Source organism: Maylandia zebra, linkage group LG19 (genome assembly GCF_041146795.1).
Source record: "Maylandia zebra isolate NMK-2024a linkage group LG19, Mzebra_GT3a, whole genome shotgun sequence".
NCBI classification, from domain to species: Eukaryota; Metazoa; Chordata; class Actinopteri; order Cichliformes; family Cichlidae; genus Maylandia; species Maylandia zebra.
Genome location: NC_135185.1, coordinates 14,395,524 through 14,406,011, shown reverse-complemented (window position 1 = coordinate 14,406,011; position 10,488 = coordinate 14,395,524).

Genomic DNA, 10,488 nt, shown 5'->3' with positions numbered 1-10,488 from the left:
TGCTTTTCAACAAATTTTCCTAGTAAAATATTAGAAAAAATGTAAGAAATGGGAGGTGGCTCAACACTTTTTCACAACCCTCTAATTACTTGGAAATTGATGTCTTTCTGTCTCTCATACTTTATATTCAAGAGAACTCAAACTGAAAAAGGGGTTTTAACTTTAGAATTAAGCCTTGTTTGTTCTTTGAGGCAAGAAAGAGGCTTACTGCTTTTATTCTTTTTTTTCCCTTTCTTTATTCAAATCAGGCAACAAAGTATATATCTCATTTACATTGACATAGGTTTTTTTTCTTCCCCTTTTCCCTTCCCCTCCCCTCTTTTTCCCCTTCCCTTCCTTCCTCTCCCCATCCTTTTTAGATAAAATATAATTACCATTATATAAACAATCATATCTATGTCTATACATACACATTTATTATCCTAAATAAGTATATTCAAAGGAGGGAGAGAGGGGAAAAAAACAAAAAACAAAAAACAAACGACCCCCCCCCCCCCCAAAAAAACCCAAAAAAAACAAAAAAAGACAAAAAAAAAACCAACACCTGCGTAGACCCATATATATAATCTTGGGGCAGATATGGGAGGAGGCCATACCTCCCAGTTTTACTTATTAAAGTCATCTATAAAGGGTTGCCAAATTAGGTAAAACTGTTTAACATTATCTCTTAATGAAAATTAAATTTTCTCCAACTGTAAATGATACATTGTGTCTCTTAATAAAGCAGAATGAGTTGGGGGGGCTTTATTTTTCCAATTTAGAAGTATAAGGCGTCTTGCAAGCAATGTTATAAAACTCAGAGCACGAATTTGTTTATTATTTAAGTTTTTAACTGTAGCTACACCAAATAGTGCCATTACTGGGTCTGGGGGGAGCTGTTTTTTTAAAAAAATATCAGACAAAGTTTTAAATATTTTAGACCAGTAGGTAGCGATATTAGGACATGTCCAAAACATATGTGACAATGAGGCAGAATTCTGGCCACATCGATCACATCTTGAATCAGCCCCTGGAAACATCCTTGAAACCTTCAATTTAGACAGATGGAGCCTATGCAAGACCTTAAATTGTAGTAGTCTGTGCCTGCAGCAGACAGAAGTGGAGTGAACCAGTTCTTGTGCCTTAGACCATTGATCTTTAGTGATGTTAGTAGCCAGTTCTTCACTCCAAGCATTTCTCAAGTGGTCCAATGTACTGTCTATTTGCAAAAGTTGGTTGTAGATCCTAGAAATAGCTCCTTTCTTTAGTGGGTTCATTAAGAATAGATCATCTGAAACTAGCTTTTGTGGTTCATTGGGAAAGGATGGAAATGTTTCTTTAATAAAATGACGTATTTGTAAATACTTAAAAAAAATCTCTGTTTTCTATGGAAAATTTTTGCTGAAGTTGTTGAAACGGAGGAAAAAGATTATCAATAAACAGATCCTTGATTGTGTGTATCCCATTGGAAGTCCATAGCTGGAATGTTGATCCTGAGAGCAATGTGTATGCCTAATTATGAATTAATGGTGTAAAGATTGAACATTGACGCCAATGAAAATGCTTTCTAATTTGAGACCAAATTTTTAGTGACCGGATTTTTACATTTATGCTTACCCAGATCTGAGTTTGAATGAATCAACGATTTAAGAGTATTGGAGAAAAAAGTCATACTTTCCATCCGTTCCCAATCAGGTCTATGTTCCCCGCCCCAGAATGACATACAACGTATATTACAGGCCCAATAATAAAACTGAAAACAAGGCAACCCCATTCCTCCTGTAATCTTGGCTCTTTGGAGAAATATATTTTTTATTCTGGGTGTCTTCTTGTTCCAGATAAACTGAGAGATTAACTGGTCTATTTTCTTAAAAAAAAGTTTTTGTGATCAATATTTGGATACATTGAAACAAAAATAAAAATTTGGGTAAAGTGCTCATCCTAATGATATTTACTCGGCCAGCAAGCGAGATGGGCAGTTTAGACAGTCTTTCCAAGTTCTGTTCAGTTTGATGGTATAAATTAATAAAATTATGTTTAAAAAGGCCAGAGAATTCACGGGTTACAGTTATTCCAAGATATTTGAAGGTATTTGAGATTGTAAAAGGAAACAAGATCAATGTAGCACCATCTAATTTTTCTAAAGAACTAATCGGAAACAATATGCTTTTTGTTAAGTTGATTTTGTATCCAGAAATTTTCCCAAATTCAGTTAAAACTGTCATAATTTTTGGCAATGATTTAGTAGGGTCAGTGATATATAGCAACAAATCATCTGCATAGAGAGACACCTTATGTTCTACACTAAATCTCCTTATTCCTTTATAATCTTTTGTAGAGCGTAATTGAATGGCAAGAGGTTCTATGACAAGTGCAAATAGCAATGGGGACAAAGGGCACCCTTGTCTTGTAGAGCGGTGGAGGAGGAAAGGACTAGAAGTTATATTATTTGTATTTCTGGGCGTGCAGATATCTGATGACCTCTCCTGGACTGCAAATACTACAGCGGTGGTTAAAAAGGCCCAGCAGCGTCTCCACTTTCTGAGAGTGCTCAGGAGGAACAACCTGGAGGAGAGGCTGCTGGTGACATTTTACAGAGCCACCATAGAGAGCATCCTAACATACGGCATAACAACATGGTATGCAGGGTGCTCAGCTGCAGACAGGAAAGTACTGCAGAGGGTCATCAACACAGCCCAGAAGATCACTGGCTGCTCTCTGCCCAGCCTGGAGGTCACTGCAAACTCTCGGTACCTCAGCAGAGCTGGCAATATCATCAAGGACCACTCTCACCCCAGCAACCAACTGTTCGAACTATTACCGTCAGGCCGACGGTACAGGTCACATAAAACCAGGACAAACAGATTCAGGGATAGCTTCTTTCCCAGAGCTATCACCGTAGTAAACAAGCACAAAAACAATTGAACCTATTCCATACCGTCACTGTCATTATATTATGCTGCTATTCATACTGTCATTATATTAATGCTGCTATCCTGTATATATTGTACATACTATTGTTTGAGTACTTACGATTGTTGTTTTTTTTTTGTACTTTTTATATTTTACATTTATATTTATTATTGAAACTTGCACCAAGGGAGTGGCACTCCAATTTCGTTGTACTCTGTACAATGACAATAAAGGCTATTCTATTCTATTCTATTCTATTCTAACCGAGGCCTTAGTTTTTGTGTAAAGCAACTTAACAAAGGAGATATAATTTGGGCCTATGCCATACTTTGTCAGGGTCAAGAAGAGGAAATCCCACTCAACCCTGTCAAAGGCCTTCTCTGCATCTAATGAGAGTAGTATTTCAGATTGATCAGAAGTATTATGCTTTTATTCTTTTATTCTTAGTATGCTAGATTATGGTGGTTTTATTCATATGGATACGTTTGCACAATGCTTACCTATGCTTAGTGCTGTTGATCATGGAGCTCTAAGATTTATTGCAAAAGTTCTTATGTGCCTTTGTACATTGTAAATGTTAGTTGGAGAATGCAAAATACAATAGTCTGGCATATCTGTGGGATTAAATACAGCTATTCATACCACTGAATTCTACCAAAACAAATGGATTTTTTGAGTCAGTGCTTGGTCTGCATTGTTAAGTATCTGTCATTGGTAATGTTACATTATGGTTCTTGTAACTGGGGATCTTGCCATTGTCTTTGTTATCAACTGCACATGGTGTACGTAGTAAATACTGATGAATATTTATATTAAAATAATGGAAAAATGTTCATAATTAGCAGCCTAAATAGCATTTGCAAGAGTTGTGTGGGATTTTAACAAAGTGATTATATGCATTGGGGCACCACAGCTATGACTGCACACTGAATTTACTTCACTGAATTGAAGAGGGTGCCAAGGTTTAATTGCAGCCTGTGGCAATACATTTGTGTCAGTGTGTGCAACCAGGTGATTTTCTCTCTCCTTTTCTTATCTGTCTCTCTTTCACGCACAAGCACACATAATTACTACAGAGGTCGCCTGTAGTACTGATAGTGTTGTCATAGCAACACAAAGGGAAAGAGTGACTGGACCGATGATGGTTAACTGTACTGGAGGGCACAGTCCATTGGGTACAGATTTTCAGGATGTGGTTTGCCTGAATGAATTTGCAAAAACGACATTTTCAAAATCACTAAATGTAGCAAATAACATTTGAAAACGAAAGTCACACTGTAACGGATTCATTAAAAGCACAAATCTTCAGTCTTTGGAAGTTACACGGCTACATGTAGAGACTTAATGCACTTGCTGAATATGTTTATGTTTAATTAAACTCACAGTCTACCTCTTGTTTCAGACCTGAGATGCTCTTCAGTAAAGACAAGATTCAAGTATTCTGAAAGGAAATAAAATTAAGAGATTACCCTTGGTGAGGAGTGAAGTCATCTTCAAGTGCTTGGTTACCAGCAGGATATGCATGTTCAAGATTATCAAGATATTAATCCTTAAAAAATCCTTTTTGCAAATCCTTTCAAGGAAAAAAAGCAGCACCCTGCTTTTGGGCCACAAGATCTAAATGACATCACAGACAATGTTCTCACTGGTCAAGCAGCAGGGGAAGTATTGCCTGGCAAGACAAATCCACCCCTGATATGCTTCAGTAGTTGTATCACCGCATGCTTCCTCTGTTGTCTATTGGAGGGGTATGTGGTCTTGGGGCTTTGTATATCCTCAAACAACAAGCTGGACAAAACAGCTCAGTAGGGTTGATAAATGGAGTATATGCTCGCAGACAAAGAAGCCTACGATGTGGTCGGTTGAGTTGGTAGGCCAAGCCGATGAAAAGTTACATTGTCTCAAATGACGGCATACCTGGGCTGGTGGCCATCGATCTGCTCAGCTGGAATGAGGATACCAAGTAGAGTGGCCAGGAAAGTGTTGATATGGACAGCACTGAAGTGACTATGTAGTGATTTAGGATGTCTTGTTGATTTTATAGCTGTGCACATGATGTTCCCCACAGGCAGCTACAAACAGTGGCATTGTAGCCAGTGATGTTGCTCCCCTTTGTTGTCTAATTGGAAGGTACAACTTGGAAAGAAGTTTTAAGGAACATGTTTTAAGGTGTCATAAGGTTTCCTTGAACTTAAAGATTTCACATTGACAGTCTTTAAGTTCTGCTCCAGGTTAATTCATACATTAATCTGTTTTATGTATATTCTCATTGATAAAGCCTTTGGACAACTGGCTAAATTTTGATTAGGCTATTAGCTCCTCATTATCAAATCATGGTTAATCAATTGGGAAACCAAAGTCACAAAATCATCATCAGAGGCAACTGCAGTCACATTCAAAGTCTTGATACTTGCCTTTCTCGTCCTTTTCATTCTGATTCTCATTTGATTTCTATCTTGTGATGGAGGCTAGAAAACATCAGATTGGAATAGATTTGGGCTTTAAAACCAAAACAGGAAGCTAAAAGAATGTAAAAAGAAAAACCCCTGGAACTGCACACTAATGGTTCTACAAGGACTTTATCACTACAATCCTTCCATGACACTTATTGTAGTATGCAGAATATTTCTCTGTTCTGATGTTTGCTTGTATTGATCACTTTTTATTTATGCTGAAAGTAAAACATTTGTTTAATTTGAGATTTGATTGCTGGCCAGAAAAGTACCATATTAAAAAAATCAAACAGACAATAACAAGCACACACAAACTAGCTTTGGTGAATTGCCAAAAATATTAAGCTAGTCAGAACACCATTTAATTTTTGACATAAAGATCCACAGGAGCAAGTCAAGAGACACGAGTCAAGGACATTTATAGAATGCAGCAGCTGAAATGACTTAATGAATTAAAGAAACTCATTAGGTTTGGTTTGTGAGCAACAACAAATGTGGACACTGATGCCACACAAATTTCTCTTTGGGTTAAGCTGTTGTTAAAGCTTGAGAGGGTTTGTGAAATAAGTGAAGAAAAAGAAGACTTGCGGTGCATCACGATATACAATCCAAGAGATAAACAGTGTCTGGGACAGATAGCACTTCATTCATTATTTATGAAGTTCGATAAGTCATGGCTTCAGATCCCATTGACTTTCGACTGACTTTAATGTCTGAATGTTACAATAATCACAGCAGTTTTATTATATTTGAATATTAAGGATGTGAATTACACTTCTAATTTTACCAATGAAAATGTCACACACATGGAAACTATCACATTTTTACCATTTTCCCATAACCCATCAGTATCACCAGATACGTTCAAATTTTTTTTTAATCATTGCTGTCACAGAACTACATCTACAATACCCACTTACATATTTAATTCACTACTCAAACAATTTTTTTAGTGTTATTAATTCTATGACTTTTGGCTGAGTTTCGTTTTTTTTTGTTTGTTTGTTTGTTTTTTGTATGTGTTCTTGTCAATAATGTGCATTAGCTATATTACTACAGTATTGAGGAAAACAAGTATTGCTAATATAATCATATTATATTGCTGTTTCTGGACTAATTCTAGTCTTACTATTAAGCAAATAGTTGTTTTCCTGTGAATGTTTCTGTAATTTGGTATCTTGACTAAAATTCTGTGTATTTCTGTTTTGTTTTGTTTTTTTGTTGTTTGTTTGTTTTTTATTTCTTTTGCCACATGATAGTGCCAAGTAGTTTGCGCTATTCTGCTCCACTACACCAACAACTTGAGCTTAGAACAGAGCTGGCTGTGGCCACAAAGCTTGCTGTTTCTCTGTACCCTCTCTCAGTAAACGCATTATTATGCAGCACGTTACAAAATGCGTGGCATCATTATTTCACTGACATTACACCACTGACACACACTACAAGAGCACACATCTTTTTGTATGTGAGCCATAAAGACCCTTTCATCTGCAGCAGTTATAGCAGATGAGGAGTGTTACCATAGTAACTTCCTCCCCCTATATCTTCTCTTCAATGGCAGTGTCGGCTTGCCCGAAATGACACCATTAATTTTACGTTTGTTTTGTGTTTTTTTTTTTTTTAAACTTGCAAGGCAAGTGTAACTGATGTCATTGCACTTTTAAATTCATATCAAAGTATCAATAAGAACAGAATAAAAACAGAGAGGATCATGATTCCTGACCTTATATTAGTTTGGGAGGCATATTCCTCAACTCAAGGCTATATATCAGATACAGTTCAGACACACCTGAGTTGGGATTTAGGTAACAGCATCTAATTTTTTTTTTTTTTAGCTAGTTTATGAGTGAGTGCTATATTAGAGAAGCTGTTGTTACAAGAAAAACTCTCAAAACAAAACAAGACGGGCACATTTCATATTTATTTTTTATGCATCATTCACCTTTTTTGAATAATTTTTTTTTTTTACCTGGATAAATAAAGGATTAATAATAAAAAATATTATTTGCTTTTTGTTTTATTTCTGTTTAAGCGTACCAGTAAGATATCTGATTGAATGTGGGGATGCATCACTAATGGAGACATAAACAACATTGCTGCTGTTTTCTTTGTTTGGCTTTATTGGAATAAGTTGTTGATTGCAGATGAGCTTTATGCTTATTGATACAGATCAATAAACAATTACTGGCCTCTTTGCCTGGTGAAGTTTCATCAAGCTTCCCTCTGTGCCCACAGGGAGATAGAGCCATGAAAAGAGAGAGAGAGAGATGTCTTTATAGTTCGTTTGTTTGTTTTTTTCAAGCATGAAAGAATAATGGATGATCCTCTTGTCTAAAATCTCCTTCTATATAGTACATGGGTCGATTTGGTTATTTGAATAGTGCATGATAGTTAGTGAGAACACATGACTTGATAAAGCTTCTATGTTTACCATTGAAATCAAATTAGAGGACCAGGGCCTCTCTTTTGTTAAAATACTACCTTTTTAGACACATGTTTTACTTTCAAGTGTCACATTTTCAACAAATGCAGTTGAGAATGTTTAGAACCGGTTAAATGACATTAGTTAATAATAGAGTTATTGTTATAAGTCAGTTATTTGCTCTCCAGACAAAATTTTATGTACTTTCTACATTTCACAATTGAATGAAATTTATTCATAAACTGGCGTTCATTTGAAATCATTTTAGGTTAAAATTACCTAAAATGGTCTCATTCATTAACAGTGAAAGGGTGGTATTTGGTTGGATTTTTTAGATACATTCAAACTACCCTCAAAGACATTTTTCTTGCACTTGTTGTACACAATATGAAATATTTCCAGTGTCTCTTGCAATAGTCACTTTTTTCACTTCAGCAAAAATGTCTGACCTAATCTGTAGCAATTCACTACAGAGGCGTGTAGGGGGTCTTTGAGACATTCAGGCAAGCTAATAAGTACTGTTCTTTCTAGAGATGGACCGATCCGATATTACGTATCGGTATCGGTCCGATACTGACCTAAATTACTGGATCGGATATCGGAGAAAAATAAAAAATGTAATCCGATCCATTAAATATCACGAAAGCACCTCACAAAACTTGCAACACGCCGCAACTCACCTCAGAACGTTAGCACGTCGGAGCAGTATGCATCACGTGATAGAGCGGCTGTGGCATGCGGGACCTGTCGGTGGTCTGGATAGCATGTGGAGCTTCGCTAGCAACCCGGCATTTCATCTCCGACAAAGTTATCCCCGAGAGAAGTAAAGCAAGTGTGTAAGTCCATCTCTGAATGTTTGTAAGGCATTCCTGCGTTAAGCTTAACAAGCGACTGCCTCTTCTTGCTGCTACTTCAATCATGAAACTGCTTAATGATCAGCTGATCGGCTTTTCTGTAGCCAGTCCGTCTCTTTTGTTTGTTTTTGGCCCACTTTGCACCAGAAAGAGGAAACCAGCGGCTGAACAACAGCAGCACGTTTAAGCTTGATAAGCTGTTGTTAGAATTTATTTAATATTACTTTCTACTCGAGGATCTTTTTCTACGTAGCTGACGGCTGGTAACTGTGCAGGGGCGGATCTAGCAAAGTTTAGCCAGGGGGCCGATAGGGCATGAACAGGGAAAAGGGGGCACAAAGACATACTTTTCTTTCTTATTCTCATTTAAAATGTCTAGCTTTTAATAATTAATTATCTGACACCCAAAGTTTTAATTTGATGTAAAATGAATAGAAGTCAATTACTGTATATAGTGACTATTAAGTCTAATATATATACCCTAGTAAGCTATAGTACTTTTTCCTTTGGGAAGGTACCATCTGTGCAGTCTGCAATTTTGTTGAAGAAAGATGTTGAATCTATTTAATATTTCTTGAAAAATAATTGATTTCTGTGCATTTTTTTCACACTGCATCAAATTAAGGTTGATTACGTCGATTAAGCATCATGAGGTGGAGCGTGAGGGGTGGTTCCCTATTTTTTATTTATTTATTTTTGTTGCTGGGAGTTGGAACCCTATTAGTTAGGTTGCTTAATATTTATGCTAAGTACTCTTTAAAATACCAGGATAGGGAGGATGGTGTAGGTTTAAGTTTATTAGATTGATCAGTATTGCTGAACTATGAAATATTTTTTTTTGCATACAGGTATAACAGAATAGCTTTAGTGTAGTTGTTGTTTTAAACTTGAGTATGAACTTATACAAAATGCAGCAAGATATTTTAAAAAAACAGTTGTTGATTAAAAAACACTATATCGGATTCATATCGGTATCGGCAGATATCCAAATTTATGGTATCGGTATCGGACATAAAAAAGTGGTATCGTGCCATCTCTAGTTCTTTCTAAGAGAGTAATAATTTGAAATAACTGGAAACTGTTTGAGTGGATGTATCGCAGTGCTTCTGGGAGACTGAGGTAGTGCACAGGAGATGCACTAAAACATATCAAAAGCACAACAGCTACACAAAAAAACATGTGTGAAATTTTAGTGTAGTAATTACCCCTCCTCAACACTGCATCAAAAAAATCCAATGAAAAGTTTGAGTCTCAAAAGTGCAAGCAGATGAATCCATTGCAGGAAAATGAGTATCACATCTAATTTTACTCAGCGTTTGTCAAAGTACATACATTTTTAAAGTGCATAGCAGTGATTTACATTTGTGGATGACACCTAGGTCAAGATCAAGGTCCAGGAACAGCACATCCGCACAGAAAACATGAGTTGATTTGACAGCAGCATAACGTTTATATGAGAAAACTGACAAGGCTGTGCTGCATTCATCAAACAGAATAGGAACCTGTATATTGAAAATGACAGAAAAAGCATTTGCTTTTTTTTTTTTTTAACTCTCAAAACCCACAATAAACTATCATAATATGTTAAGAATAAGTAAAAATTGTGCTGATTTTTTTTTCCCCCCAGATTTTGCATATTGTGTCTGCTTGTTGGTAGGGTTACAATCAAGTATAAGAAGGTAGATTGATGTGAATATAGTCATGATTTTAAGCACTTGAAAATCTAATGTTATGTATAGGAGACACATGTAATTGTAGAATTGGGGGGGGAAAGAGAAAAGGAAAGAAATTCCCAAGGACAAATCAACAATAAACTGTAGTTTATATTAGATATATAAGATATAACCATTTTCTTTCTTGGCAACAA